Genomic DNA, 26363 nt, shown 5'->3' with positions numbered 1-26363 from the left:
ATATATCACCGACATTTCGGGCCTGAGAGTCCTTCTTCAGGGTAGGGCCTGTTACCGTGCTTCTTAAAATATTTTTATTGAATTTAACATGATAATCCATATACAAGTTATTAATATAGTGAAGCAATATGATAATATATATATAGCATATCATTAAAATAAACACACAATATGACAAATTTTAAATTTCATTCCCAAACAAATGTGATTGTTTAAAATGATTATGCATTTAGATCAGTTAAATAATATCATAACAAACTTTAATAGTATCTAAAAAAGGAGATATCATCTAGGATAATCATAATTAAACCCCATAAATCCATTTATCTAAAAGACTAAAACCCTAAAACTAATACTAATCTAACCCCTCCCTCTAATCAAGGTTACAAGGGAAATATAAAGGTGGATCACTTCGCGATGATCGGACCAACACTCGAGCACCCAACTCACTTAAAGCTAATACTAATCTAACCCCTCCCTCTAATCAAGGTTACAAGGGAAATATAAAGGTGGATCACTTCGCAATGATCGGACCAACACTCGAGCACCCAACTCACTTAAAACTAATACTAATTAACCCCTCCCTCTAATCAAGGTTACAAGGGAAATATAAAGGTGGATCACTTCGCGATGATCGGACCAACACTCGAGCACCCAACTCACTTAAAACTAATACTAATCTAACCCCTCCCTCTAATCAAGGTTACAAGGGAAATATAAAGGTGGATCACTTCGCGATGATCGGACCAACACTCGAGCACCCAACTCACTTAAAACTAATGCTAATCTAACCCCTCCCTCTAATCAAGGTTACAAGGGAAATATAAAGGTGGATCACTTCGCGATGATTGGACCAACACTCGAGCACCCAACTCACTTAAAACTAATGCTAATCTAACCCCTCCCTCTAATCAAGGTTACAAGGGAAATATAAAGGTGGATCACTTCGCGATGATCGGACCAACACTCGAGCACCCAACTCACTTAAAACTAATACTAATCTAACCCCTCCCTCTAATCAAGGTTACAAGGGAAATATAAAGGTGGATCACTTCGCGATGATCGGACCAACACTCGAGCACCCAACTCACTTAAAACTAATACTAATTAACCCCTCCCTCTAATCAAGGTTACAAGGGAAATATAAAGGTGGATCACTTCGCGATGATCGGACCAACACTCGAGCACCCAACTCACTTAAAACTAATACTAATCTAACCCCTCCCTCTAATCAAGGTTACAAGGGAAATATAAAGGTGGATCACTTCGCAATGATCGGACCAACACTCGAGCACCCAACTCACTTAAAACTAATACTAATCTAACCCCTCCCTCTAATCAAGGTTACAAGGGAAATATAAAGGTGGATCACTTCGCGATGATCGGACCAACACTCGAGCACCCAACTCACTTAAAACTAATGCTAATCTAACCCCTCCCTCTAATCAAGGTTACAAGGGAAATATAAAGGTGGATCACTTCGCGATGATCGGACCAACACTCGAGCACCCAACTCACTTAAAACTAATACTAATCTAACCCCTCCCTCTAATCAAGGTTACAAGGGAAATATAAAGGTGGATCACTTCGCGATGATTGGACCAACACTCGAGCACCCAACTCACTTAAAGCTAATACTAATCTAACCCCTCCCTCTAATCAAGGTTACAAGGGAAATATAAAGGTGGATCACTTCGCGATGATTGGACCAACACTCGAGCACCCAACTCACTTAAAGCTAATACTAATCTAACCCCTCCCTCTAATCAAGGTTACAAGGGAAATATAAAGGTGGATCACTTCGCGATGATCGGACCAACACTCGAGCACCCAACTCACTTAAAACTAATACTAATTAACCCCTCCCTCTAATCAAGGTTACAAGGGAAATATAAAGGTGGATCACTTCGCGATGATTGGACCAACACTCGAGCACCCAACTCACTTAAAACTAATACTAATTAACCCCTCCCTCTAATCAAGGTTACAAGGGAAATATAAAGGTGGATCACTTCGCGATGATCGGACCAACACTCGAGCACCCAACTCACTTAAAACTAATACTAATTAACCCCTCCCTCTAATCAAGGTTACAAGGGAAATATAAAGGTGGATCACTTCGCGATGATTGGACCAACACTCGAGCACCCAACTCACTTAAAACTAATACTAATTAACCCCTCCCTCTAATCAAGGTTACAAGGGAAATATAAAGGTGGATCACTTCGCGATGATCGGACCAACACTCGAGCACCCAACTCACTTAAAACTAATACTAATTAACCCCTCCCTCTAATCAAGGTTACAAGGGAAATATAAAGGTGGATCACTTCGCGATGATTGGACCAACACTCGAGCACCCAACTCACTTAAAACTAATACTAATTAACCCCTCCCTCTAATCAAGGTTACAAGGGAAATATAAAGGTGGATCACTTCGCGATGATTGGACCAACACTCGAGCACCCAACTCACTTAAAACTAATACTAATTAACCCCTCCCTCTAATCAAGGTTACAAGGGAAATATAAAGGTGGATCACTTCGCGATGATCGGACCAACACTCGAGCACCCAACTCACTTAAAACTAATACTAATTAACCCCTCCCTCTAATCAAGGTTACAAGGGAAATATAAAGGTGGATCACTTCGCGATGATTGGACCAACACTCGAGCACCCAACTCACTTAAAACTAATACTAATTAACCCCTCCCTCTAATCAAGGTTACAAGGGAAATATAAAGGTGGATCACTTCGCGATGATCGGACCAACACTCGAGCACCCAACTCACTTAAAACTAATACTAATTAACCCCTCCCTCTAATCAAGGTTACAAGGGAAATATAAAGGTGGATCACTTCGCGATGATTGGACCAACACTCGAGCACCCAACTCACTTAAAACTAATACTAATTAACCCCTCCCTCTAATCAAGGTTACAAGGGAAATATAAAGGTGGATCACTTCGCGATGATCGGACCAACACTCGAGCACCCAACTCACTTAAAACTAATACTAATTAACCCCTCCCTCTAATCAAGGTTACAAGGGAAATATAAAGGTGGATCACTTCGCGATGATCGGACCAACACTCGAGCACCCAACTCACTTAAAACTGCCAGTGATGATAGGATTGTACAAATGGGCCCCAAACCTTGTCAAACTGAAACTTTTTATCTTTAATATTATACCTCATTTTGTCTAAACTTAGATATGTTGTTGCATGGGTCAGAGAGAGCTGAACTTTCCATTTAATTAAAACTGCTCATCTGACTGTCATCGTGCTGAAGGCCCCAACATCATACTGTAGTTCGAAATTAAATCTAACAATTTTCCACACCAAGCAGTGTTGAAATAAAACAGAGAAGCAGTTGACACAAATCTTTATGTAGTAGAGTTGAAAAAAGGAGTGATTATTCACAGCTAGGACGATCATGGGGCCTATTTGTAGTACAGGGCAGTGAAGAAGGTTACAACAGGATCAAGATGAACTGGGAAGTGGGCCAGAGCACCACAGATGGAACTTAACTTGAACAGATGGGAGGGGTTGCATTTTGGTAGGTTAAATTGGGGCAAGACTTAGACAGTGAATGGTGTGGTCCTGGAGAGTGTTGTAGAGGGTGATTGGAAGGTACAGGTACATAGCTCCATGAAAGTGATGATGCAGTTGAAGAAAACATTGACCCACTTGTCTTCTTCGCTCAGGGCACTGAGTACAGGGAGCAGATGCATCATGTCATAACTGTACAAGACGTTGGAGAGACCACACATATGCACAAATGTGGTCACCCAGCTGTAGGCAAGACATCTTAAAGATGGAAAGGGTTCAGAAAAGATTCACGAGAATGTTTCTGGAACTGCCAGGCTTGAATTCTAAGGAGGCTGGGACTTTCCTCCCTGCTGTGTCGGAGGCTGAAAGGCGATTTTATAGGGCAGAAAGAAATAATGGCCAAGCTTGGATAATCTTGGGACGGTAGTTGAGTTGTGCAAGGATTTGAAGGAGGTTTAAAAGTGAACTTTGTGCTGAAGGAAGGGGAAGAGTGCCAAATATATATTATTACCTTGTGCATAACCTTGTAATTCTTCTTATAATGCTGTCACAATATTTCAACCTGAGTTCGTTCCTTTAATATCCTGTGAACCTATACTTTTACAGCTGTCTTTGGTCTTCTAAAGGATCATCCTTATGGCATGAATATCTGTGTGCAGAAATTGAAAACAAATCAATTGCAGATGCTGGAAATCTGAAATCAAAATGGAAAAAATTTATAAATTGGGCGGCATGGACTTGTGGGCTGAAATGGCCTGTTACCGTACTGCATGTCTAAATCAGTGGTTCTCAATCTTATTCTTTCCTCTCACAGACCACTTTACGTACTCCCTATGCCATAAGTGCTCAGCGATTAATAAGGGATTACTTAAGGTGGTCTGTGGGTGGAAAGAAAAAGTTTGAAAACCAATGTTTTAATCGTACCTAATTGGCTTGTTACGTGCATGGGTTTATAACTCCAAAGGAAATGGGCCAATGACAATTTTTCTCAAGTACAATATTTCAGTAACATTGGGTTTAGAGCAGTAGTTCTCAACCTTCCCTTCCCACTCACAACCTTCCCTTCCCACTCACAGACCAACTTAAGCAGTCCCTTATTAATCACAGAGCACCGATGGCAAAAGGATTACTTAACGTGGTCTGTGAGTGGAAAGAAAAAGGTTCAGAATTGCTGGTCTAAATACTCAGGAGATGACATAGGCCCAATCTTTCTGACTATCAGATGACTTGATCTGAAGGTCTTCCCACAGCATCCCAAACCTGGCACCATCAGAAATTCCCTATTTTCAACCATCTCTCTCTAGCCCCATTCACACATTGGCACTTTATCCTAGTAATTAACCACCAATCTACCAGTCAATGTGCCAGTGTAAACACTTGTGAACCGCCAGGCAGGCGTCAGATTGCCCTGGGGATGGTCCGCCTAGGTAGGGTGTGTCATCACCGGTTCCTTTTGAATTGGTTGGCCGGTTAGCCTAGTATGAAAGGGACAGGGGGGGGGTGGTACCCTGGGGGCAATTAGTTGAGGATAGGCTCCCCTGTGCTCTGGGGTGCTGGGTGCTGAGTGTGAAAGGGGGCAGAGAACCAGTTAACATTGGTCCAGTGTCGACAGTAAAATCAGCTGCTTGAACCAGATTGTTGAACGCCAATTTATGGGTTAGCCAATGTGAAAAGGGGTCACAAGTTGAAATTCACTTACCTTCTGACAAAGGATTCTTCTCACCCTGACCATCTAATTCATTTTTCATAGAGGCTTAATATTTCCACCATTTATTTTGTTTATATTGTTTAAAACAAAGGTCACAGCATTGTCAGTGGATGTTGACTTAGGCTGTGGCAGAGTAATTTTATGCTCATTTTGATTCTAGGTTCCTCGACTGTCATGTATGAATCCAACAAATGAATGATACAAAAAAATCCAACCTTTGCCTTCGGTAAAGGCACACAAAATGGTCCCCCCTGCCTAAGAGAAAGAGAAGCAAAAATGAGTGTTTTAAGAAAGTTCAAGTACCGATGGATTCTCTTCCAGCGCTCCTGTTAGGTCCACTAGCTCCTGTTAGCTCCCAAATCCAAACCTCCAGTGCAATGAGAAAGCCCTCAATGCTTGAGGTCCCTTTGGGAGCCCTTCTCGGCCTTGGCCACCTCTCACATTTCCGTCCTGATACCTGGTTCCCATGAGCCAGCCTCCGACCTGTGTCAGCCCTTCAACCGGAAGTCACCAACTGCCTGCAGCCTGTGTGGTTCCTTCAGCCACTGAGCCCCAAGCGCCACTTGAAGGAGTTGCCGCTGAGCAGTTTCTATTAAAGTCAGACAAGCCATCCTTGGATAGTGAAACAATAATTTTCTTCAGCTGGACCCCTGGTGGTCTCCTTCACTGCCCCAGGATGCCCGTGATCCCCGCAGCTCCACCAATGACTAAAGGAGGCTCATGAAAGGTGGCACGATTAGTGTGGATGGAGGCCCGATTTGCCTTGATGGAGTCTAATTCCCTCCCCCACCCAGTGCCCCCCCAGCACTGCCAACACTCCTCCAGTGCTGCCAACATACCCCAATGCCATCACCACCAGCGGTGCCAGCCCACCTGCCGGTGCCCAACACCACCGCCAGCACCACCCCTCATCCCCCATCCAGCGCCACCCTCCTCAACATAAAAAGAACACACACCTCTTTCTTCTTCTCTCTGTCCACTCTTCCTGGCGGTTCACTCTCGATTTATTAAAAGACTGAAGCCAAATACAACACGGGAGCCACCAAGACCAGCTCTCATGAGACATTCTTGTCTCCGTTTATTCTGACATATGGAATGTAAAAGGTTGGCCACCCCTGCCACTTGCGATATTTTCCATAGATACACCACTACCCTCGCTGGTCCACTTCTGTAGGGTTGCCTCCCAGGTTTCTTCTTGATGGGGGATTTTCCCCCATTTTTGGTGGCCCACACCAATCTGCTGCTCTCCCAGAATCTGCAACCTCTCTTGGTATGTTTCCCAGCACTTCCAGGGTTGCAGGATTGAAAAAAAAGATACCATTGCTCCTGGACACTTGAAACCTGTACGGAACTATCAGCATCATAACTGGGCAGTAGGACCCTGCAGAGCAGGGCTTTGTCTCCAGACCCTACTCACACAGAATACCATTTGCTTATAAGACGTGAGCAGAAATAGGCTATTCAGCCCATCAATTCTGAGCTGATTCATTTTCCCACTCACCCCCACTGGCCAGCATTCTCCCAATAACTTTTGATGCCCTGGCTAATCAAGAAGCTATAAACCTCTGTCTTGTGTATACCCAATGAATTGGCCTCCACAGTGGCCTGGGCAAATATTCCATAGATTTATCTCCCTCTGGCTGAAGAAATTCCTCTGCATCTCTGTTTTAAGTGGATGCCCTTCAATCCTGAAGTTATGTCCACTTGTCTTAGAACCAGTGGTTTTCAAACTGCCCACCTAAACTCACATTCCACCTTAAGCAATCCCTCTGCCATTGGTGCTCAGTTATTATTAAGGGATTGTTTAAGGTGGTATGTGAGTGGAAAGAAAAAGTTTGAAAACAGTTTTAATCGTGCCTAATTGACTCATTATGTGCATGGTTTCATTACTCCAAAGGAAATGGGCCAATGTCAATATTTTTCAAGCAAAATATTTCACTAACAATTGTGTCTAGAGCCATGGTTCTCAACCTTCCCTTCCCACTCACACACCACCTTAAGCAATCCCTTACTTAAGCGCCGATGGCAAAGGGATTACTTAAGGTGAAACATGAATTCAGAGGGGCAGTTTGAAAACCACTGTCCTAGACTCTCCCACTGTGGGAAACAACCTTTCTACTTGTACTCTGGCCATACCTTTCAACATTCCAATGAAGACTGACCAAGAGCTGTCAAAAATTCCTCATATGATAACCCTTTTATTCCCAAAATCATTCGAATGAACCTCCTCTGAACCCTCTCCAACATCAGCACATTTTTTCTTAAATGAGGAGCCTAAAACTGGTCATGTGAGGTCTAAAAACACATCAAAATGGTGGAAGAACTCATCCAATCTTGCATGTGAGGTTTAACCAGTGCCTTATAAAGCCTCAACATCTTATATTACATTCCTTTTGCAATGAATGCCAGCACTGCATTGGCCTTCTTTACCACTATCTCAGCATACACATTTAGCTTCAGGCTATCCTGAACATAAATTCTAGGGCCCTTTGCATTTGGAAATTTTCAATTTTCTCATAATTTAAAAAGGTCTTCCTATTTATTTTTTTCTATTAAAGTGCATGACTGTACATTTTTTGACATTATATTTTCAGGCCATTCTCCTTAAATGTAAGTCCTTCTCAAGTCAAGTCAAGTCCCCTTTATTTATTGTTCATACCATACTTGCTCAGTAAAGATAGGATAACGTTTCTCCTGGGCCATGGAGCATATTTACATAAATATGTTAGAATAGAAGTTAAACACATTGAAATATTAAGATATTTTATACTTATACAGTTACAGTCCACGGTACCCTATCTCGAGATTTTCTGGGAGTTCAGGAGTCTGATGGCTTGGGGGAAAAACTTGCCAAACCTGGACGTAAGAGCCCAAGTGCTAGGGTACCTTCTACCAGATGGGGAGAACAGTTTACATTGCCCTTTGCAATGTTTACTGCCTTTCGCCTGCATCGAGTGCTGAAAATGTCCTTCATGGTAGTGATCTTTTCCATTGACTTCACTATCCTCTGCAGGGTCTTGCAGTCCAAGGTGGTACAGCTTCCAAATGAGGCGGTGATGCAGTTGCACAGGATGCTCTCGATACATCCTCTGTCGAATGTAGGGAGGATGGAAGGTGGGAGATGGACTTTCCTCAGCCTTCGCAGGAAGTAGATGCGCTGCTGGGCTTTCTTGGCTATGGATCTTGTGTTAACGGACCATGTGCGGTTCTATGCCAAGTGCATTGCAAGGAAATTGATACTCTTTATGACCTCAACATTGGAGCTGACAATGGTCAATGGTCACCTACCACCCCGCCGCCCCCACCGACCCCAGGTCCTCTCAAAATCGACAAACATCTCTTGCTTTTTTAACGTACAGATACAAGCTGCACCATTCTGTTAGCGAATGCACCTCATCTCCATAGGCTGACTCATCATTCTTACCAATAAGGTCGTGTTGTCAGCGAACTTGATGATGTGGTTTGAGCTGTGTTTAGCTGCACAGTTGTGGGTCAGCAGAGTGGACTCAGCACACAGCCCTGCCACCCCCCCCCCCACCCCTCCCGTGCTCAGTGTGATAGTCTTGGAAGAGCTGTTTCTGATCTGGACTGCCTGAGGTGTCCCTGATGGGAAGTCAATCCCCATTTCTCCTGCACTATCTGCTTCTCCACTTACCTTCATAGCATCTGCAAACTTGCCAACAAAGCCATTCATTCCACATGCCATTATCTAGGACACCCTGGCGACCTTTTGCTGGGAGCACCTCACTCACTCACACTTCCATGTCCCTATAAACCTATACATGAACATTCTCCTTTTCTTCTCTCATCACTTCCTGATCAATAGCATGCTCTCTTGCTTATGTTGCTGTATGTCTCTGTCAGAGGTGGTAGCAATCAACCCATTCGACTGAGTGTTGGCAGCTGCAACAACCTGCAGTTCTCTGATTGGGATAATATTAGTTTCAGCATGGTATTACATCAGGAAAATCGATTGGCAGCTTTTTTTAACAACAAGCTTTCGAATGGATCACAGCTGTGTTTTCACACTGTTAAAGGGTAGTAAAGCAATGTGTAGTCCTGCAGCCTGCTGATTCCCCCACTGCCACAGGCATCATTAAAGGTGATAGTGCTGGGGCCTGCCAGCTCGAGTGAACGCACATTGCGCCTATTCAGCATTACTCTCTATTACAGGGTTTGGACGTTCCTCCCGCATCACAAAGGTATATTGGCTGCTCGGTTATTGGAGAATGCATGAGGTGGATTGGGATAGAACAATGGGGTTGGGGTTGGGGGGCAGATAATGACCATGTGAGAAAGAATAGATAAAATGGGGGAATATAATTGTTTTTGAGCAAAGACTCGATGATGAAACAAAAATATATGAGAAGGATACCTGACAATCCTTTCTTTTTAAAATATATTTATTGAGTTTAATAAAATAATCCTATACACATTCTCTTCTTTTTCTTTGGCTTTGCTTCGCGGACGAAAATTTATGGAGGGGTAAGTCCACGTCTGCTGCAGGCTCGTTGGTGACTGACAAGTCCGATGTGGGACAGGCAGGCACGGTTGCAGCGGTTGCAAGGGAAAATTGGTTGGTTGGGGTTGGATGTTGGGTTTTTCCTCCTTTGTCTTTTGTCAGTGAGGTGGGCTCTGCAGTCTTCTTCAAAGGAGTTTGCTGTCTGCCGAACTGTGAGGTGCCAAGATGCACGGGTGGAGGCGATATCAGCCCACTGGTGGTGGTCAATGTGGCAGGCACCAAGAGATTTCTTTAAGCAGTCCTTGTACCTCTTCTTTGGTGCACCTCTGTCTCAGTGGCCAGTGGAGAGCTCACCATAGAACACGATCTTGGGAAGGCGATGGTCCTCCTTTCTGGAGACGTGACCCACCCAGTGCAGTTGGGTCTTCAGCAGTGTGGATTCGATGCTTGTGGACTCTGCCAGCTCGAGTATTTCAATGTTGGAGATGAAGTCATTCCAATGAATGTTGAGGATGGAGCGGAGACAGCGCTGATGGAAGCGTTCTAGGAGCCGTAGGTGATGCCGGTAGAGGACCCATGATTCGGAACCGAACAGGAGCGTGGGTATAACAACGGCTCTGTACACGCTGATCTTTGTGTGTTTCTTCAGGTGGTTGTTTTTCCAGACTCTCTTGTGTAGTCTTCCAAAGGCGCTATTTGCCTTGGCGAGTCTGTTGTCTATCTCGTTGTCGATCCTTGCATCAGATGAAATGGTGCAGCTGAGGTAGGTAAACTGGTTGACCGTTTTGAGTTCAGTGTGCCCGATGGAGATGTGGGGGGGGCTGGTGGTCATGGTGGGGAGCTGGCTGATGGAGGACCTCAGTTTTCTTCAGGCTGACTTTCAGGCCAAACATTTTGGCAGTTTCCGCAAAACAGGTCGTCAAGCGCTGGAGAGCTGGCTCTGAATGGGCAACTAAAGCAGCATCGTCTGTAAAGAGTAGTTCACGGACAAGTTGCTTTTGTGTCTTGGTGTGAGCTTGCAGGCGCCTCAGATTGAAGAGACTGCCATCCGTGCGGTACCGGATGTATAGCAAAAGAATCTCATAACATATACATATATAGTTAATATAAATGTACTTTACCACAAATTTCATCCATAATTGTCAATTTGACATTATTTGTTAAAATAAATATGAATATAAACCACTTGATACATTATACCAAGACTTTTCATACCTTGGTATAATATCTAAGTAATTGTTATGATCTAGGATTATCATAATTAAATTATATTTGATAAAATTATCTAAAAACAGACAAAAAAAATGAAAAAATTCCTAAAACTAATACTAATCTAACCCTTCCCCCCAATCAAGGTTACTTATTAGGACCCTCAGAGGACAGACGGAGTATCACTGGAGCATCCAAATTACCTAAAACTGCCCATTATGATAGTATTTTATGAATGGGCCCTATATCTTTTCAAATTAAATTTCTTTCTTTAATATTGTATCTAATTTTCTCTAAATTTAGATATGTCATTACATCATGTAACGTCTGTGCATAATTCGGTGAGAGTTCATCTTTCCATTTCATTAAAACTCTTCAACTGGCTGCAAAGTGCTAAAAGCTAAAACTTTCTCTTAAGATGCTGACAAAGGTTTGTCCGGATCGCGAGAAAAACACAATAGGACAATTAAAGGGCACAGGTCTATTTTAATCTTAAAAATCATTGATAAAGATTGAAATATATTCTCCCAAAAGCTTCCTAATTTGGGAAACTCCCAAAACATAGGACTGCAGAAAAATTTCACTTTTCACATAATGTGTCAACATCTGCATAAAATCAAGAGAATTTAAGTTTGAACATATGTATTCTAGGTATCTCCTTCAATTATAATAAATAATGCCTTGCACAAAATGAAGAACCATTGAACAAACTAAGAGTGGATGACTAATCCTCATCTGAGAACGGTTATGTTGAGATCATGTTCCTAATCATTTTTAATCCGAGCCATTGACACTGATCTTAATCCAATAAATCATTATAAACACATGATAATGTTATGGGCCCAGAGGACCCCAAAACCCAACAGCATTAGAAATCCACCAGAACAAATGGTTACTTAAACAAAAGTTTCTTTAAACTTTTTAATTATCTTTAAACATGAAAACAGGATAAGCTCTAACTTATTACTATTAATTTAACCTAACTTAATCCCCTGCTAATTTGAAGGTTGAGTTAATAGTAATGTAATGTGTGTATAAATTCAGAAAAATTCTTAAATTCACAGCCCTCCAAATTCACTGGTATCAGGCAATTCTTATACTGTGCACAGAATTTAACATTTATGAATTTCACCAGGCTTTTTTTGCTTGAAAAGTAAATAGTTACTGCTCAGGAAGATTCTTGTTGGTTTTCAGAGAGATATGTTGTTCATTGGACACCCACAACTGATTCCTTCTGATCAGTGTCTTACCAAAGAAACTTAACCATCAGGGTTTTCCAGATGATAACCTCTTTCTTTCAGGTCATCACAGAGTTCCTTTTTGTTTTCCTTATTTCAAGTGAAACATTATACAGCCAGTACTCTCCTCTTGTATGGACTACAAGGGCTTTGACCAGACTGAACTAAGAACTCACAACCCATCTTCAAAATGGGGTTTTTCCACAAGTTTGCCAGCTTGTCCTATTCCAGTCCAGCTGCTGCTGCTGAACCGTAGAACTGTAGAACTAAATTCTCTTAACTTTCTCTCTCTTTTTTTTCTTTCCCTCTCTCTTACTCAGAGAAAACCACATGAACCTCTTAGAACAGCCAACTGCACTCAAATAGACTGTAGCTCCAGACCCAATCTTCTGAGTTCGTTCATCTGTTGCTTTCCAAAACAATAATCCATTACTCCACAGCATGTCTAACTAACATTAACACCTACTTCTGAAGTCCTTACAGACATCATTCAAAGTTTTTGCAAAGGTACCCGGAGCCTGGACTGTCTGGCTTGAGCAGAGCTGTGGCATTTTAAATGAGGTCTGTTTTGAAATGTTTGTTTGTGACCTACACTAAAAAAAAACCTGCCACAATTTATCTCCTTTTAAAACATAACTATATACAATAAAATATAGCATAATCCATCACATTATCAATCCACTGTGAACAAACTGTAAGTCAAAAATATATCAAGAATATTTCAATCTGCAATTCGAGGAAAATCATGTCGGTTAGACTGAATAAAATCTCTAACTTGCAAATATCTAAAAAAATGTTTATTAGAGAGATTAAATTTAACCGTTTAAGAATAGTTTTACTTCAATTTTGGAGTTTTTAGTTTGAATAAATTTAACCATCTTATCACAGGACAAGCATATAAGGCTGGAGGTACCTATGTCTCTTGCTATCTCTTCATTGCAGTCTGGTAAATCTCTAGGACCAGATGACTTATCTGTAGAATTCTATAAATCCTTCTCTAAATGGCTTGTACCTGAACTAACTTCTATGTTTGAAGATTCATTTAAAAAGGGAAAGCTTCCCTCATCCTTTAATGAGGCTAGTATTTCTCCTTGTGAATAAAAGGAAAGAAGTAACAGAATGTGCTTCATATGGATCAATTTCATTACATCATTGATATGAAGATTTTATCTAAAGTTTTAGCACATAGATTAGAAAATATTTTACCAATAATTATTAACTCTGACCAAACAGTTTCATTAAAATTCATTATTCTTATTATAATAATTGGAGTATTGAATGTACTATATTTCCCCTCTACTTCTATGTTCTTCCATTAGATGCTGAAGATGTGTTTGATCTGGTAGAATTGGAATATTTTTTTCTACTTTATTTGCTAATTTTGGTCCAGATTCTATTCATGTCCTATGGTTTCAATTCATTCTAATTTACAACAGTCGAAAATATTTAGGGGAATGTGACAAGAATGCCTGTTAAGTCCTTTACTTTTTGATATAGTATTAGAACTGCTAGCGGTTGCCCTTTGACAGTGTAGAGAATTTAAAGGAATAACCAGAAATGAAATTGAACATAAAGAATCCCTTTATGCAGATGATCTATTGTATTTAAATTCAAATCTGGAAGTTCCTATTCCCAATATATTATTTATGCTCGCTCAATTTGGACAATTTTTTGGGTTATAAAGTAAATTTGCACAAGAGTGAACTTTTAGTTTTAAAGAGATCTTTTTTCCATTTACCCTAATTTTCCATTTAAAATAGTGAAAGTCCAATTCTAATATTTAGGAATTATAATCACAAAAAGTTATAAAAATGTTGTAGTATTACTTAATCAGATTAAAGTATTACTATTGGGATGGTAACCACTTTTGATGACAAGGATTGGACATATTAGTTTAATTAAAATGAATATTCTACCTATATTTTTAAATCCTTTTCAATTTTTATCCCCAAATTCTTCTTCAATTCCTTAGATTTAGTTATTTCTTCGTATATATGGCAGGAACAACAATCACATGTAAATGAAGCCCAACTTCTGAAAACTATAAGGAATGGGGGATTGGTCACTTGCAATTCTATTATTGGCCGATTAATATATACAGTTTACTTTTATTATTAAAATCTGATAAATTAGTAAGTTGCCCTTCTTGGGTAGAAATGGAACTGAAGTAAATCACCTACGTTCACAACTTTAGGTTCTGTTTTACCCTTTTCATTTTCTAAACGGACACATAATCCGATCGTGAGAAATTGACTGAGAATTTGGGGTTGCTGTAGGACACTTGTAGAACACTTTTTCTCTGGCAAGTCCTATTATAGATAACTATCTTTCCCACCTGCCATTTTAGATGCAGGCTTTAAGAAATGGTACAGATTAGAAGTTGTTTATTTGAGTTTCCCGATAATCCAGTGCAGCACTGGCTTCAAACTGATTATCGTCTGACTTCAGATATCCAACTGGATGAAATTGCATTTCTTTATATCATAGTGCACAGACATACACACGCAATATGTAGCCCATACTAATCACAGATATTCATGAGGATATAATATAAAATAAATGTGGACATTTTTTGGAATAATTTCTCGTTTCATTTCTGTAAGACCCAAAGTTACAGGATACCATTCATCAATATCACAGCCTGTGGGAAGAAGCTATTTCCCTGCCTGGCAGTCCTGATGTTGATGGCTTATGTCAAGATGCTGGACGTGGAGCTCACATTTTTCTACTCTGGGAATAACTAAGCAGTGCCTCTACATTGCATTTGGTTGATTTGTAGGTCCTTCAAGTTTTCTGATGTTGGAAGGTCAGGTGTTTACAATAGGATGAGGATCCAATTTGTCACCTCCAGTCACTTGTCTATTTCACAGCAAATTTTATTTTGTTGGATTGCCCTTGTAATTTCCTCCTTTGAGACTGGATATTGTAGCATAAAAATCTCGTTCTGTGGGTTTACTCAGACCTCTATCGGAAGCCCGGGCAAATATCGGCAGTGACAGCCTTCTTGAGCTGTAACTTTACAAAATCGTATTCATACTGAGAAGATGACATTTATTCTTGATGCCCTAAATATGAGGATGGCTCTCTTGGGCTTGTGTCAGAATTTCCCCAATTTATGACTTTAACTTGCAGGCTGCTCCTTTCTATTTCCTAACATCTGCCAAGGATATCTTGCATCCTATTTGAATCCTCCTACTTTCCTTCTCCAATGTACTCCTCATAATCCTCAAGCCACTCACTTGATGCTAGCTGCCTCTACCAGATGTACCGTATATACACATGTAATGGTCGAATTTTGTGGACCAATTTTAAGGTTAAAATTTGAGGGTAGACTTTTACTTTTGACTGTGGTACTTGCGTTGTTTGAGATGTTGGGTCTTCGGATGGGCTGTTGGGTGGCCAGGACTGGGTAGTAAGTCCACGTTCGGGGCATCGGGAGCTCAGATGAGAGGGCAGGTGGCCAGGGCCTGGGCGAGAGATGGTGGTCTGATTGGGCGAGAGACAGTGGTTGGGGTGTTAAGGGCTCAGATGGGCAGGCGGGTGGCTGGGGCCTGGGCGAGAGATGATGGTCAGGGGTTTAGGAGCTCTGGTGGATATGAGGCTGGGAATAAGGTGAAAGTCCATAGTCAAGGTGTTGGGCAGTCAGGGCTAAAAATAAGGGGTTGACTTTTACACACAAAATATGGAAATTATCAGTTGGTTGGGTGAAAAATAGGGGCTCAACTTTTTTCATGGTGCCAACTATTACACAAGTACATACCTGACAAGGACCTCAATATCTCTCGTTAACCAAAGTTTCTTCATCTTGCCATCCTTGCCCCTCATCCTAGCAGGAACATGTTGGTCTTGAGGAAGAGTTCATCTTTATCACCTTTGAATGTCTCCAACTTGTGAGACATCCCTTTACCCACCAATTAGCTTTTACAAGTTCCTCTCCAATGCCAACAAAATCTGCCTTGTCAGATTTCAGTACATTAACTTGGTGACCAGTCCTATCGTTTTCCATAACTATTTTAAAACGATTAGAATTATGGTCACTAGTCCCAAAGTTCTTCTCCTAGCCTCGATTCCTAAGAGGAGGTCGTGTGTACCTTCTATTCTAGTAGTGCCGACCACATACTGATTGGAAATCTTTTCTGGACATACCGAATAGATTCTGCCCAATATAATCCCTTAGCATTTTGGCAGTACAGGTTAATATTTGGGAAGTTTAAACACCTACTGTTACAATATTGCCCATTCAGAGCCAGCTCTCCAGCGCATGACATCCTGTTTTGCAGAAACTGCCAAAATGTTTGGCCTGGAAGTCAGCCTGAAGAAATCTGAGGTCCTCCATCCGCCAACTCCCCACCATGACTACCAGCCCCCCCACATCTCCATCGGGCACACTGAACTCAAAACGGTCAACCAGTTTACCTACCTCGGCTGCACCATTTAATCTGATGCAAGGATCGACAAAGAGATCGACAACGGACCCGCCAAGGCAAATAGCGCCTTTGGAAGACTACACAAAAGAGTCTGGAAAAACAACCACCTGAAGAAACACACAAAAATCAACATGTACAGAGCTGTTGTCATACCCACGCTTCTGTTCAGCTCTGAATCATGGGTCCTCTACTGGCATCACCTATGGCTCCTAGAACGCTTCCATCAGCGCTGTCTCCGCTCCATCCTCAATAATCATTGGAATGACTTCATCACCAACATCGAAGTACTCGAGTTGGCAGAGTCTACAAGCATTGAATCCATGCTGCTGAAGACCCAACTGCGCTGGGTGGGTCACGTCTTCAGAATGGAGGACCACTGCCTTCCCAAGATCGTGTTATATGGCGAGTTCTCCACTGGCCACCGAGACAGAGGTGCACCAAAGAAGAGGTACAAGAACTGCTTAAAGAAATCTCTTGGTGCCTGCCACATTGACCACTGCCAGTGGGCTGATATCACCTCCAACCGTGCATCTTGACGCCTCACAGTTCGGCGGGAAGCAACCTCCTTTGAAGAAGACCGCAAAGCCCACCTCACTGACAAAAGACAAAGGAGGAAAAACCCAACCAACCAATTTTCCCTTGCAACCTCTGCAACCGTGCCTGCCTGTCCCGGATCGGACTTGTCAGTCACCAACGAGCCTGCAGCAGACGTGGACATAACCCTCCATAAATATTCGTCCGCAAAACCAAGCCAAAGAAATAGCCTTGAAACTCTGTTCTGGCCCACCTGGAGGCCAACACCTCACATGCCAGGATGCTGTTCATTGACTTCAGCTCGGCACTTAATACGATAGTTTCCTAGTGGTTGGTGGAGAAGCTGTCCTCGCTGGGACTCAACACCCCTCTCTGTAACTGGATCCTGGACTTCCTGACGAAAAGATCACCGTCTGTCTGGGTCGGCAGCAAAATATTGAGCACTGGAGCATCTCAGGGCTATGTGTTCAGCCCTCTCCTGTTTACGCTATTGACCCATGACTACATCAGCAGATCCAGCTCCAACAGTGCCAGTGGCTGGGACCAGGGTTCCACATAATTTCCTCTGACTTATTTTTTCATAATTAGTTAGAAGTATTTGCAGATGACTGTACTTAGCCACATCAGCAACAACGATGAGTTGCACTGCAGAGAAGAGGTGGAAAATCTTGTGCAATAGTGCGAGAGGAACAACCTGATTCTCCTCATGGACCAAAGTGAAGGAGGTGATCATGGACTTCCAGAGGGCCAGGAACCACCACCCTCCAGTACACATCAACAACTCTGTAATAGAGAGAGTGGAGACCATCACGTCCCTTGGAGTTCACTTAACTGGAGACCTATTGTGGACACTCAACACCTCCTCACTTGTCAGGAAGGTGCCACAGGGACTGAACTTCCTGAGAAGACATTACCAGCTACCATTATGTCAATCTTCTACAGGAGCCCTATCAACAGCGTCCTGGCCAGCTGCTTCACACTGTGATGGATCGAAGTCAATCCACAGGACCATAAAAATGACAGAGTGGATCACTGGAGTCTTCCTCCCCACCATCGCCCATGATCTACCAAGATCATTGTCTGAAGAGGAGGCGCAAACTCATTGAGGACCCCTTGCACTCAACACACAGCATCTTTCAGCTGCTCCCATCGGGGAAGAGATCCAGGAGTCTCAGAGCCAGCACCACCAGGCTGAGGAATAGCTTCTTCCCACGGGCAGTGAGAACGCCGAACGACCAAAGGACCTGCTCATATTAACTATCTGAGACTCTCATTTGTATGGACCAACATTTATTTATTTTATAGATAAAGTGCTTGTTCTGCATTTGTATTAGTTGTCTTTGCACTTCGCCAACCCTGCTGCCCAAACTTGTACAATCAGATGATAATAAACTTGACTTGAATCCTCTCTGTGAATTCGTATATATTTGCTCTTCTAATTTCTGTTTGATACTGGGAGCTCTGTAATACAATTCTATCAGAGTGAGTATGAATAAATCATCTAGTTATATAGAATCTGATCTAATTACTTTAGTTTTACTTAATATATAGTTTCCTTCCATGAATGAATACCTTTCTCCTTATTTTCACTTCTGCTCACTTCTTCTATTATACTTTGTGTGCAGAGAAACATTCCCATTTGCTCCAAGTGTGCATAGAATACTTCGTTCATCTTGCCATTGCTATTTACATTTACAATGTACTCAGTCTGTGCCTCAACAGCCATGTCCTCTCATTCTGGTTTGCAATCATATATCCCACTTGATTAAACTGGGCTCTGTCCATCGGAATTCACATGCTTTTCTTGAGAGGTTTCTAGACTTACTGCTTCTATTCAATTCCTAAACTTTGAGCTTACACGGCCTGCCATTCTCATCGCCATTGTCACGTTGGGCTGCTCTTTAATGGAAATTGTTGAACAATCTGAGCAAGACTCAGGAGATCCAACAAAAATAGAAAACACGAACTGCAGATGCTGGAAGCTTGAGCAGACAGAGAATTCCGGAGGGCGTACACTGTGAGAACTGCTCCAGGACCATCAGCTCAGTGAAAGACGCACTTTGGTCTGCCCGAAACCTGTTGGTCTTTGAGCACATGGTGAGTGCAACTGACTGGCACATTCCAGGCTGCAGGAGTTCGCACTGAGAGGCGCACTGAGGCTTGGCGCAGTCAACGTGAGGGTGCGGTGGGGATAGGAGCACAGTCTAGAGCCCTCCGAGGACTGAGACGAGGGCAAGTGCCACAGGGGTGGTAATGGTGTAAATAGAATCTAATGTAACAATGTACAGTGGCAGGGATGTATAGACATAAGACTACGGGTGGAACAGACTTTGAACAGTTTTCCTTTTGTAAACAATTTATTGTGAATAAAATTTATTTTTGTTTTTAAAAAAAGGACGAAGAATTGCTGGAGGAACTCAACAGGTTTGACAGAATCCATGGGTAGAAATGGTCAGTTAACAGCTCCAGCAAGCATGACTTGTTCCAATGGCACCTCTAAACTGACTTTTGAAGCTTCTATAAATAACTTTGTAACCCAGTGAGCAGTCAACTCACTACCTGGAGGAATCAGGGTAAAAGTTTTAAATCAATATAACTCTCTTTCAACAATGCTACATTTTACGCAGATGATTTAATATTTATCTTGAATTCCTTCTCAGTTTTCCACATCATTTCCTCTGACTTCTTTTTTCATAATTAGAAGTATTTGGAGTAGATTGTCCTGACAGATCTTATTAATTCACACTTTCAGCATTAATTGATTTTGTTTATTCAGGCAACTGGAACCTTGCAGTTTTCATCCTTTTAAGTGCAGAATATTCACTTGGCCTCTTTCTCAATAGGATGCTGCTGTTCTACGGTGCTGTCCTCTCAGTTTTTGGTTTGATATAACCATGATTCTAAAAGTTGCTTGAAAGAGAGATCTTGGCTTGGCTCTATCATGGTTCCCAATTCCATGGTGCCCGTGACATTAACTTTTTATTTACATTAATTAAAATTTTGTAGCGACTACTCCAGTTGAACTACTAAATGAATACACCAGACCCAGTGTTAATCAACAAGGACACTTTATTTGAATTTTCCTCCTCTTCCCGGCCTGCACACCTGGACCCGGAAGTGACGTTACCCTGTGCCTGCCACACACCTGCAGGATGCAGCCACTCAGCCTGCTACAATTTATTTCATTATTCAGGCATACTGGCATATCAGAAGCTGCTTCATTTACTAAAATTTTCCAGAAGAATTTTTTTCCCTTCTTTGTTTTTGAATATTTTAGTTTATACAGACTTACAAAATCCAATAAATAAAGCCATTCATGTACATATTTGTACCCAAAGTCCATATTTGTCTCAACTCCCTCCCTCCCCACCCCCGCCCACCAAAGTGAATACATTCCAAAAACTTATCTCGATCCCACTCATCATGAGGAGGGAGAGATGGGAGTTGGACTTGGGTACAACAATCAATGAAGAATGGTGGCAGGACCTGAGTCTGGACAGTGTGACAGGGGGTCATCAACACCAGATACAGGATGGTGCAGTATAACTTCCTGCACCAGTTGTACCTAGGACCTCAGAAATTACACAGATCAAAGTCTCAGATTTCAGAAATGTGTATTAGATGCGGTGTGGAGGTGGGATCTTTCATCCACTCTACCTGGCTATGCTCAAAGGTGAAACCTTTTTGGGAAGACCTAGGGCAATGCTTCTCTAACGCAAAATATTTCAGTAACAATTGGGTCCAGAGCAGTGATTCTCAACCTTCCCTTCCCACTCACATCCCACTTTAAGTAATCCCTGTCCCATTGGTGCTTTGTGATTAGTAAGGGATTGTTTAAGGTGGGATGTGGGTGGGAAGGGAAGGTTGAGAATCTCTGCTCTGGACCCAATTGTTATTGAAATATTTTACATGAGAAAAATTGTCATTGGCCCATTTCCTTTGGAATTATGAAATCTTGCACATAATGAGTCAGTTAGGGACAATTAAAACAGAGGTGTTCAAAGCTTTTCTTTCCACTCACATATCACCTTAAGCACCCCTTACTAATCACAGAGCACCTATGGCATAGGGATTACTTAAAGTGGTAGTGAGTGGAAAAAAAAAGTTGAGAACCACTGACCTAGGGGATATTCTTAAAAAAAAATTATGAGTGGATTTCCACAGGACCCAGAACTGTTCCTCTTATGGGATATTAAGTGCAGTTTAGACTGACTAAATTCCAAATTTTGTTCATGAAGGTTGCTTTGGCAGTAGGCAGGAAGTGTATAGTGGTTTCGTGGAAGTATGACTCCCAGCTAAATACCATGCGCTGGAATATGGAAATGCAGAGCTGTGTTTCCCTGGAGAAAACCACCTGTAACCTAAGGAGGAAATGTGATACCTTCGTTAGAGTGTGGCAGCCTTACTTGCAGTACATTGGTTCTCAGATAGATTGACCCCCCCCCCCCCACTTTTTAAATAGGGATAAGGTTAAATTATCCCAGTATGGTCAGAGGTGTGATTTCAGAAATAGGACTTGGCCCCAACAACCCACCTGTCCTTTTCTTTTCATGACCTCATTTTTCTTTTTCTTTTTAGTTTCTTTCTTTTCTTTTATGTTTTCTTTGAATGGTTTTGCCATTGTGATTCTTTTCTTTTCGTTACAGGTCCAGAAAAATAATTTTGCCATTTTCACTGATCCTCCTGATCTCGAATTTTTTCTTAACATTTTCCTATTGCCATTTAATGGGTACTAATGGAATTACTACTTTGAGTTCTAAACATGCTGGCTCTATTTGTGCACCATACTTTTTAACCCACAATCTTTTATCAAAATCAAAATTTCACATCCTTTTTTTATATCTTTTGAAAATATATAATATTCCCATGTGCTTATTTTATACGAGCAGGATACCCGGCGTTGTCCAGGAAACAAAACACTCAGTTGTTGACTACATGGTTGAAGCAAAATACCCCAAGAAATATCATGATAATTCTGTATAAATATATTTTTAAAAACACAACATTGATATTCTTTGCAATAGAGATACACAGTTCAAATGATGTTGACTTCTGGCAAAACATTCTCAGCTAAGGGCATCATAGTAAACAATGTTCTTAGTGTTTCCACCCAGACCATTTACATAAAGACTGTTCGGACTTCCAACACATGAACCTCCAATATAGAGCTGCCCCTGGGAGAAGCAGGGCTCTTCCAATTGCAGTCCAGCTAACTGCAGCGTCTGACCTTTGGATTTATTGAAGCTCAGCCGTATGGAAAATTGAAGTCTCTTGAACTCAAACGGCCTATCCGTGGGAATGATGGGAATTCTCTCAATGAGTACATCTGCTCCCTTGCTACATCCAGAAAGTATTGCCATCTCAATAACATGGGGCATAAGCTTCTTAACAGCCAATCTTGTTCCATTGTACAGGTGTGGTGGATCAAGTTACTTTCAGGTTGGGACAATATGGTGGGACTCTAGTGAATTTAGAAACTCTTTGGGATGGTTGACCACTTGTGTCTGAGTAGGAATTGAGTCAAGGGACTTGTAGCAGTGGCTGCAAACTCTCTGTGTTGATGGCATTGTCCTTTGCAGCTAATATTGTAAGTTGAAAAAAAATTCTGAACTTTTCAACTTCATATGACCTTAAAGGTTAAATTCAACGTGGTCATGACATTCAGCATCAAATGTTACCACAGTTATTAATGCAAGTCAGTGCAAGTTAGTAAAAAAACACTTATGAACATTTGGTATCAAATGTTACCCCTACTGAACCTTCTTGCACATTTCTAGAATGCTACATATTAATTTGCATGGCGAGCAGACAAACATGCACAAATATATATTAGATTCTTTTAGTGATAAGAGACCCAGATTCTGTCCACTCATGCAATATATTCTGCAACCTCTGCACATTATAAGTTACTTCTGTGTAAACATTCCTCCTTTTCTTTTGAGTTTTTAATTCCCTTAAATCTCAAATTTGACTTCAGTTCTGAGCTCGATAACTAAATTATAACATTACCCTCATCTATTTGATAGATTTATTTTCTAACATACCTCCCCCATCCAATTTTCTTGTTCCCTTCCTTGATTAGATATTTAATCAATACCTTGACCATTCCCCAGCACATTAGCACCAAATCTGCTCAGATATAGTTTATTGTTATGAAATAACTCTTCTAATTCTCATGAACAGTACTTAAAAGGGTGAAATCCTTCTTCCAGGGTACACGCCATTATGCATTGATTTCATTCTTGCTTTTCCAATACTACAACAGTGATCGAGCAGAAATACCCAGATGTCATTGTGACTCTGTGGTTGTAGCTTCCCCTCCAATACAGAGGTCCGGAGTTCAGGTCTCCAAGTTAAGCACAGAATCCATGCTGATTACAGTACAGAGCTTGCTCTACAATGGATTAGCTGATGTCTCAGGGACAGTCTAATGTTCCCATGATATTTCTTTTACAGAGTATAAAAGTTGTTTATTTTCACAGATTAATTGGTCATGATTTGTGGGAGATTGCTGGGTGAAAATTTGTGACTGTAATAAACAAAATGCAATTCATAGGCTGTAAAACATCTTGCAATGTCTTTGCCTTGTAAAAAATGTATGTGGGATTTTGAATAATGTATGTAAAGCTCACTTCCTGAGTGTTTTCCTAATCTCTTAAATTTGTAATGATGCACCAGGGAGAGCTTCCTTTGCTTATATCATGTCAGCTTTCATGGACCAAGTATTTTTGGTTCCCCTCTCCCCCTTTGCAAAATGTTTGTGGATGTTACTGCAAAATTCTTTAGATAACACTTGGCAATATTGGGACTCAACAACCCTCGCTGTAACTGGATTCTGGACTTCTTAATGGAAAGACCACAGTCTGTCTGGGTGAGCTGCAGAGAGTTGAGCGCATCTGTGCTCAGCCTGCTCTTCTTCATGTTGCTGACCCATGATGGTAACACCAGATTCAGCTCCAACATCATCATTAAGTCTGCAGATGGCATGACAGTGGTTGGCCTCATCCGCAACAACAAGAGGTGGGAAATCTCATGAAATGGTGCAACAGTAATAACCTGAGTCTCAACGTGGACAAGATGAAGGAGACGATTGCAGACTTCAGGAGGACCAGAGGCGACCACCCTCCACTACACATTAATAGCTTGGTGGTGGAGAGAGTCGAGAGCACCAAGTCCACTTACCCTGAACACACATCTTTTCACTTGTCAGAAAGGCACCACAGCAACTGAACTTCCTGAGAAGCCTGAGGCAGGCAAGGCTACTGTCCACCATTCTACAGGAGCTCTATCAAAAGCATCCTGGAAGGTTGCATCACAATGTGGTATGGTTGTTGTAGAGCATCAGATCAGAGGCCAATCTACTGGATTATAAGAGTGGCAGAGAGGATCACTGGAGACTTCCTCCGCTCCCCCCACTCAAGTGTTTTACCAGGATCATTGTCTGAAGAGGGCTCATAAAACATTGAGGACCTATCACCCTGCATGCAACATCGTCCAATTACTCCCATCGGGAAAGAGATACAGGGGTATCAGAGATAGAACCACCCGGGTAGTGAGATTGCTGAATGAGTGGTGAACTGCTCACACAAACCATCCATGACTCAACTATTTATTTAACAAGGTGATTTATTTATTTTAATATTTGTATATACTGTGATGAACTGCACCACTCCATTATTAAACCAGCAGCCGTAGTTGTAGGCCCCCACAGGATCAGGAGTTCCCAATGGCCGGGGGGGGGGGGGCACAAAGAACTCTGGGAGGTGCATGACCTCAGAGGTCGGGTGGTAGCGTGCCAACTGGAATTATTTCAACTGCTGTGAAGATTCCATTAAACAGTTGGTTCAGCTCACAGACAACTTCTGCTGTGCACCACTTGCTGCAATGGTGACCCCGATGGTCCAAATGACATTTTGGACCTCATTATGGATATGCAGAACATTGTTGCGCTCAAACTTCACAGCCACAGATCTGGTTCGAGCAGCTGAGGCCCAGTTCCATCTATGCCATATTACTGCTGATGCAACAATTGGACCAAGACAGTGTGGGGCATATTGTCAAGTTCATGCACCAGCCTCCAGCCAAGGAGGAAAAGCAACAGGGCAGCACAACCTCTCCATATGGATGGCCTGGGCAACCGCACTCCTTCGCGCTCGTGGACGGACACAAACCCTGTCCTACTATTCAAGCAGCTTTTTCTTCAACAACTGCCAAAAGACATTCGTTTGCTGCTTGTAGATGACAACTTTAGCGCCCCCCCACCCCCGTCGCTTAGCAGCCCGTGCTGATGAGTTGTGGCATACTAAGCAGCATGGTAGATGTTCAGTTGGGTGCATAATAGTGCCTCGGCAAAGGACATGAACTCTGTCATCTGCGAATAGAGGTATGGTATCAGATGCGACCAGATGAGATGCAGACAGAGGAGTGGTGCAATTACCATTAGCTGTCGTCCCACCACACGCATTCTGGAAACACTGAGACCAGCCATCAGTAGTGGTCGCGACGTCCGGCCACAATGACATCCTCCTTTTCCTCTGGGATCGACACTCAGGTGTCGGTTCTTGGTTGACACTGGAGCAGAGGTGAGTGTGTTTCCCTCCTCCAGCCCAGACACACGTTTAGGAAAGAAGGGCCCTCCTGTCATGGCCGCCAACAACAACAGCATCGGGGGCGTACAGGTCACGGTCAATTCCACTTAATTTCGGCTCATCGTGGTTCAGCTGGTCCTTCACCATTGCTGATGTATCACAGCCACCTCTGGGAGCTGATTTTTTTGTGAGCACCTCCCTTCTAGTAGATTGCAAAGATTGCTTAGCTAATTCAAAGACTTTCTAGTCCTTTGACTGGCACCCTGTGGTGTTGCCTGCACCTCGCCTAAATTCAGTGATGCTCTCGGACAATGAGTACATCAAGATTCTAGCAGAATTCCCCAGCATCATTACTCTGCAGTTTATGACAGCCCAACTGAAACATGGAGTACAGCACCACATTCCGACTCATTGACGTCCCCTGCATGCTCAAGTGTTCAGGCTACCTCTGGTAAATTGCGATTAGCTAAAGATGAATTCCAACACATGGAGGGTGTCATATGATACCTAAAGCATCTGGGCATCATATGATAATTAAAGCACCTGGAGAGAGAAGACCTGGAGGGGACGATCGGTGTTTGAACGACATCACTATGGCAGATCGCTACCCAGTGTCCCGTAGACAAGATTTTTCTACAATCCTTC

At 42.2% G+C, this 26363-nt stretch overlaps 1 protein-coding gene and 1 long non-coding RNA gene across 18 annotated transcripts in view; one reads left to right on the top strand and one right to left on the bottom strand.

Annotated features, from left to right (window-relative positions):
- LOC138744504 (catenin alpha-3-like) overlaps positions 1–26363 on the top strand; it is a 1801283-nt gene that overhangs the window by 258122 nt on the left and 1516798 nt on the right. Inside the window, exon 1 of one of the 16 annotated variants that reach the window (XM_069900810.1) lies at positions 19587–19703. The exons of the other annotated variants lie outside the window; for them this stretch is intronic. The gene's annotated coding sequence lies outside the window, so the exon portion shown is untranslated. Of the gene's footprint in view, positions 1–19586; positions 19704–26363 lie in introns of those variants that run through there. 16 annotated transcript variants of the gene reach the window in all.
- LOC138744509 (uncharacterized) overlaps positions 1–26363 on the bottom strand; it is a 74682-nt gene that overhangs the window by 6094 nt on the left and 42225 nt on the right. For both annotated transcript variants that reach the window (XR_011345585.1, XR_011345584.1), the window contains exon 2: positions 4064–4201. This is a non-coding gene — a long non-coding RNA (uncharacterized lncRNA). The remainder of the gene's footprint in view (positions 1–4063; positions 4202–26363) is intronic.

The sequence above is a fragment of the Narcine bancroftii genome, chromosome 10 (assembly GCF_036971445.1).
Source record: "Narcine bancroftii isolate sNarBan1 chromosome 10, sNarBan1.hap1, whole genome shotgun sequence".
Taxonomy (NCBI): domain Eukaryota; kingdom Metazoa; phylum Chordata; class Chondrichthyes; order Torpediniformes; family Narcinidae; genus Narcine; species Narcine bancroftii.
Note: the sequence above shows the minus strand (reverse complement) of the source record. Positions and strands in the feature narration are given on the sequence as shown.